The following is a 7,058-nucleotide window of genomic DNA, read 5'->3' on the forward strand; positions in this document are numbered from 1 at the left end:
CATGGTATGAATAATATGCCCATCTCTAATCACCTTTATATATAATCATATAATCATGCTAAAAATTAAAACATGATGCTTACATATATAATTACATAATATGCAAATTTGGAAAAGATGTCTATATAGTAAGACTACTTATTGTTATTGTATGTATGATGATAGAATACTCAATTGCTATTCTTTACATCGCTCAATCAAATGTTAACTCCTCATTCATAGGTCAATGGGGTCTTAAATACGGGGTTCTTCATTGAAAATTATTTAGATACTAAAGTTAGTATTTTATCTAACTGAAATCAATTCATATAAAATACGATGATTTATTATTCTTCTAAACTATCATTTTTCTCTTGATCCCTAGTTAAATACACATATCTTAAAAAAAATTTCATCTTAATAAAATTATGATTTCTACTAATTATTCTTATTTTATTGTTGCTCTAAATTTAAAAATTAATTGTTATGAACCAGATCTAGACTGATCTGTATATAAGAAAGTTATGATATTTTTATGGGTAATAGCTTCAAGAGTTAGGTTCTTTTGGCTCTTGTTTGACATAATTTCGAGTTCAAGGGTAAAAAGTTAAAATTGAAACAGTGAATGAAGGTCAAATATGGACAGATTTCGTAAATATCCAATTTTACGGCGGTCGTCAGAGGGTGACGGATGACCATGGATAGTGGGGGATGACTATAAAGTACGGTAGCTTGTAGAAGAAGATGGTGGCTAGGATTTGGAAGCTTGAAAGGGTTCAAGGGTTAAGATCTACTCCTACGAAATAAAGATGATTTAACGATAATGATATAATGGTAAGGCAAGATAATAAAAATAACTAAACTCAAAACCATTCCACTCATAATAAATAATCCATGACCACTCATATTTATAAGAGTAGAGTCCTAACGAATCGGATCCACAAGCAGATTATCCGCTTTAATTCAAAATTAAAGATAATAAGCAAATTATACTAACTCAACTCGACTCGACTAACTCGACCCACGTAGTCGAATCATAACAATCAACCACGCTTTCGACACCCTATCCTCAAGGTGGCTAGTTGTAATGCCCTCGCCCGGCACGGGCACGTGCATGCCTATGCGCTCACACAACATGCGCGGAAAACACGATAGGATGAGCTGGGCCCATCACGCACATATACACTCCTATGCACATATAATCATGATATCATCAAATACTACCTACTAACATATCCATGCTCATATAATCCAATACCAAATAAATTATACTATCGACCCAATAAACCTGTTAACATATGAATATCTAAGTCCATAATAATATACACTAGACCACTACATAATCGACAGGACAACAGGCCATGACAAACCATCAAGATACAACTAAACGACTGATACACGAGTGCACTATAATCTGACATGTACTATACAAATCATCATTTGATACAATAAAGTACAAATATAACAAACAACGATACAACTCAATATCTGGTTAAACTATCTTCTATACCACTTCACATTTATAGCATACCTCATCTTTGCTCTAAAATATCTCATTAGGATATCTCAAGTCGGTATCACGTACTATAATATCTGTGGAGGTTAGAAAAGAAATAAAGAAAGTCATGAGCAAAAGGCTCAGTGAATAGACCTTACCCCGAATTAGTGATGCCAAACAGAGAGTAAATCATGTACTATATAATATGAATTAAAAAGAGCATTATGTCATGAATAAGTATATAAATGTATCCTTAATAATATATAAATGAAAAGTAGATAATATGTCATAACTGATAATAGTATATAATCCTCGACAATGAGTAAGCAGATCTCTATGTCATATTATCATCACAACTCTCTCTTAAATATGACACATGATGCATGCCAACTATGACCACGCTATGATATCAAATGCAACTATATATGATGTATATTGATCACTCGATAATCAGATAATCAAATGATAATGAAATCATATGCATTTCTCAATATCTCAGTCATCAATGTCAGCTCTATATGTCATCATCATACTAGACCACTCTGCACAGTCAACACCCGGTACCTAGTCTCAACATCATGCCTGAAGGCTCAGAGCATACTATGCAATCTATAAAGAGTATCTCAAATATAACCATACCCTGCCATCCGCTAAGGGTATCAACAACCATCCAGACCGGGCACCCTTCTAGCCGATAGAAATCTCGTGAGGATAACTCGCCATATATGCCCTAGCGAACGACATGTGTCCGAATGTCATTGCGCATACAGACTAACGACCTCAGAGGTAAAGCCAATAGGATCATGACTATATCGAGCGATCAATTATCCAACTAGCGCGTCTTAACCCTCGCGCCTAATCGGGTATCCTCACACTTTCTATCAACTATCCTATCAATCACATTTCATGCTTTCCTTCTAAATGACAGATCATATGCATATATCCAGTATAATAACAAGTCAATGCATAATAGGAATTTAGGTGGAATAGGAATCAAGAGAAAAACAATGCAATGTTGTCTCCAATCATATATTCGACACATGCATGCCCATTGTAATAACCTATCCGTAAAATAATAATAATAATAAAAAAATATTATTTATCTTTGCATGGGCACGACGTTGCCGGCCACGTGCCCATGCAATAGGGTAGCGTGGGGGAGGTGCCATGCACCCCACTGGCGTCGCCGCAGCCACTACCAACCCCTCCCACCACCTCTCTTTCTCCCTCTATCTATCTCTCTCTCTCTCTCTCTCTCTCTCTCTCTCTCTCTCTCTCTCTCTCTCGCCAAGGCCAGCCTATCACCGCCGCCGCCATCCATGGAAACCGTCGCCGCCACCTCCACGAGCTCCGGTGAGCTCTATCTCTTTCTCTCTCTTCTTCTCTCTTCTTCTCTCTTCTTCTCTCTTCTTCTCTCTTCTTCTCTCTTCTTTCTCTCCCCTCTCTCACTATCTTCTCTCTCTCTCTCTCTCTCTCTTTCTCTTTTTCTTGCTTTGGGCTCAAGCCTGTTGGAACCGAGCCGTCGACGAGATGCCGATAGCTAGCTGGCCACCAGCTACTGGTGCCCTCCCCGCTGGCCTAGGGCTGCACCTCCCTCCCCTCCTCTCTTCTTCTTCTTCTTCTTCTTCTTCTTCTTCTCCTTCTCCTTCTTCTTCTTCTCCTTCTTTTTCTTCTTCTCCTTCTTCTTCTTTCTTTTTCTTCTCCTTCCTCCGCTTCTGCTCCTTTTTTTTCTGCATAGTGTTGGGCTCGGCCTAGCACTGTAGCAGGCAGCCCAGCACTGATGGCAGTTTTTTTCTAATTAATTAATTAATTATTGATTGATTTATTTATTTTATTAATGTTATTTATTTAGGTTTTTCCTTCTTAATTAATGCAAATAGATTATTTAGACATTAATTATTTTAATAATAATATATATTCTTCTATGATTAGTATTAATTATAATTTGTATAATCAATAATTAATTAGGTATAAATATTAGTAATACTCATATTTATTTATTTATATCTCTATTAGATTAATATATAGATTTGTAAATTATAATTTTCAAATTTATATACTAATATTTTTATGAGATACATTTTAAATAATTCTAATAATTTATTATACATTATTATTTTGTAACAAATACAATTATCGGCTTATATATTTGATTATCGATATTTTAGAATAAAGATGAGGTAAGCTATAGATACGAGACGGTATAGATGATAGTTTATATAGAAATTGAGTTGTACTAGTATTTGATATTTGTACTCTTTTGTATCAAATGATGATCTGTATGATATAGTTCGAATCATGGCATACTCTTGTATTAGTTGTTTTAGTTATATCTTGATGGTTTGTTGTCGCCTATGTGGGTCCTGCCAGATTATGTAGTGGTTTAATGTATATTATTATGGACTGGGACATTCATATGTTAACAGGTTTATTTGGTTAATAGTATGATTTATGTGGTGATGGATTATAATCATGGATAGGTTAGTAGGTTTTATTTGATGATGTCATGATTATATATGCACAGGAGAGTATCTGTGCGTGACGGGCCCCGCTTGACTTGTCCCGTGTATCGCGCGCCCCGTGTGGGCGCGTGGGCATGCACGTGCCTGTGCCGGGCGGGCGCGTTACACCCATGCTAATCTATCATAACATGCATACTCATGTTACAAATCAATTGGACATAAAATTATAACACTATAGTCATCTCTAATCATCTCTATATATCATCATCATACTCGTATCCAAGATCAGCCTAATTATATGCATGATAAAATATGTTCGACTGTAATCATATCTAGATAAAGTCATATAATCATGCTAGAGGCTAAAATATGCAAGTACATAATATATAATATATAATATATAATATATCCTAATTTGAGAAAGACATCTAGGGAATAAGACTACTCACATTTGATCAAAAGACCCGAACCACGTATCCCTTATATTTGTTAATCAAACGTTAACTCATCAACAGGGTCCACGGAGTCTCAAATAAGGGGGTTCGAGATCTGAAAATATTTAAGTAGCATGAAGTTAGTCGTTTATCTAATTAAAATTAATTCAAGTAAAATATAAATGTTTATTAGGTTTAGAATCACTTTTTTTTATTTTTGATTACATAATTAGATATATATTATAGATACGATTCAAACACTATAATTATATTATTATCATAAAATGCTAATTATAACATAAGGAGAAAGATTTGTTTCTTTTTATTTTAAATATTCTAAATATGTAATTATAAAATAAAAGCTAAATAATTATGAATAAGATATACGTATAGACAAGATCTATTTTATGATAAATTTTATAATTCTTACTCTATCTTGATTAATCAGAAGTTATATAGTATTTACTTAATTATGCAAATTAATTAATTAATTAATAAAACTAGTATCTTATTCTACACACGGTAGTATATAATAAATTGTTAAGATTACTTAAAATGCATATATTATGAATATTAATACATAAGTCTAATAATTATAATTTACAATACTATCTATTAATCTAATAGAAATATAAATACATAATTAAATAAATATAAGTATTACCTATATTTATGCATAATAGTTTATAACCTAGTTAATCATTAATTATACTAATTATAATTAATAATCATCATGTTGAAGAATATACATTATTATTAAAATAATTAATGTCTAAATAAGTTATCTACATTAATTAAGAAAGCAATACCTAGCTAAATAAATAAACAAAATTAAAATAAAACAAATAAATAAATAAATAAATAATGCCACCATTGCTCTGCTATAATGCTGGGCCAAGCCCAGCATTGTGTAGAAAGAGGAGGAGGAGAGCTGAGGGAAAAGAAAGGAGAAAGGAAGAAGAAAGAAGAAATAAGAAGGAAGAAGAAAGAAGAAGAAATAAGAAGAGAAGAGGAAGAGAAGAAAGAGATAAGGTGAAGGAGGGGGGTTGCGGACTCGAGCCGGCGGGGAGGGCATCAGCCGCTGGTGGCCATCCAGCGGGCGGCGGCTTGGCTCCGGTGAGCCCGAGCCTAAGGAAAAGAGAAAGAGAGGTAGATAGATAGAGAGAGAGAGAGAGGGGAAGAGAGAAACTTACCTCGGTGGCGGCAGGCTGGCGGCGGCACGAGGAAAAAGAGAGAGAAAGTTTGAGAGAGAGAGAGAGAGTTTGAGGGAAGGAGGAGAGAGAGACCGAAAGAGAGAGTGGGGAGAAGGAAAAGGTAGAGGAGAGGCGGTGGAGATGGAGGCTCCGGCAGCGGTGACGGGGCCCACTATGCCAGTTGGCTCGACCAGGTTGGCTAGGTCGGCGGTTGGGGCGCGTGGCGCCCTCCCCTCCTGCCACTGCATGGCACGAGGCCGGCCACGTCGTGCCATGCAATAGATTTTTTTTAAGGTTGGGTTGTTACACTAATAATAATCTGCCCACTAGCCTGACTCATGTTGTGTTCGGGTTGCATGCAAATTTAGCACCTAATCAGCTGACGCAGGCCAACCGGGTTGTTCAACCAATTGTCCTTGGGGTTGCACTCGGGCTCATGGGTTCTTAACTAGTTCACACTAGGTGGTCGAGTTGAATCACAAAAAAATTAGCATGCCTCGAGATACCTATGCTTTATCTCTCCCACCGAATAGCCTAAACCCTAACTCTAGGGCTAAAAGTATTTTTTGGCCTAATGTCTCCATTGTGGGTTGCATGGGCACTAACAACGACTGGGTTAAGTAGTGGGCCACTAGTAGTCGACCTCCAGGCGGACTTTGCAGTAGTGGAACTTCGGCGCGTGACGGCGGAAGCTAAAAATTGAGCTTGGGCTCGATTTGCTGTAGTGGCGGCCATGGCGCATTGCTGGTAGATCCATAGGCCCTTGATGGCTACAGTTGGTGGCCATAGCCCTAATGTGATTTGGACTTCACCGAGTCATCTCGAGCATGGATACACCCCTATGAGAGTCTTTTCTTATTATGTTTAGTTATTTATTTTAGAAAAATAAGGATTTTGTATGTCACGTTTGAACGTGGAAGGAGGTGTGTTCGAACGCTCTTGCGAATGCCTACAGGCGTTCACATCAACAAGAGAACACTGTATACGTTCGCATCGGCAAAGAATGCGAAATACGCGTTCGAACACGCTTGGCCCCATTTGAATGCGATTGGCGAGAATTCATTGTTTCTAGGATTAATAATTGTCATTTTTGGCTTGTTTGGTTAGCCTCTTAAGATGTGGATAGCAACAAAAAAAGGATGATGAATGAATATTGAGTTCCCCTTCCTTCAAACCCTAGCCGTGTGCTATCTCGACGACGGTGATCTTCTAACCTCCCTTATCTATCGAGTCCTTCCTCTTCCTTGGGATCTCGACCCCTTCTCCCTCTTCATCCTTATCCCCTAAACACCTCAAACCAACCACCCTCATCACCATTATCATGCCTAACCTTATCATCACCACCACCCGTCAATTCCACTATCACCCCACATTTACATATTTTTGTTCTAGTTGTAGTCAGAATCTGCAAATGGCATAAATACTAAAACCGTAGATCAGGAAGTTACGAATTGACCACCTTTCGTTTTGTAATATTCTAACTACGGTAGAA

This window comes from Typha latifolia, chromosome 7 (assembly GCF_019914945.1).
Source record: "Typha latifolia isolate L0001 chromosome 7, TyphaL0001v2, whole genome shotgun sequence".
Taxonomy (NCBI): domain Eukaryota; kingdom Viridiplantae; phylum Streptophyta; class Magnoliopsida; order Poales; family Typhaceae; genus Typha; species Typha latifolia.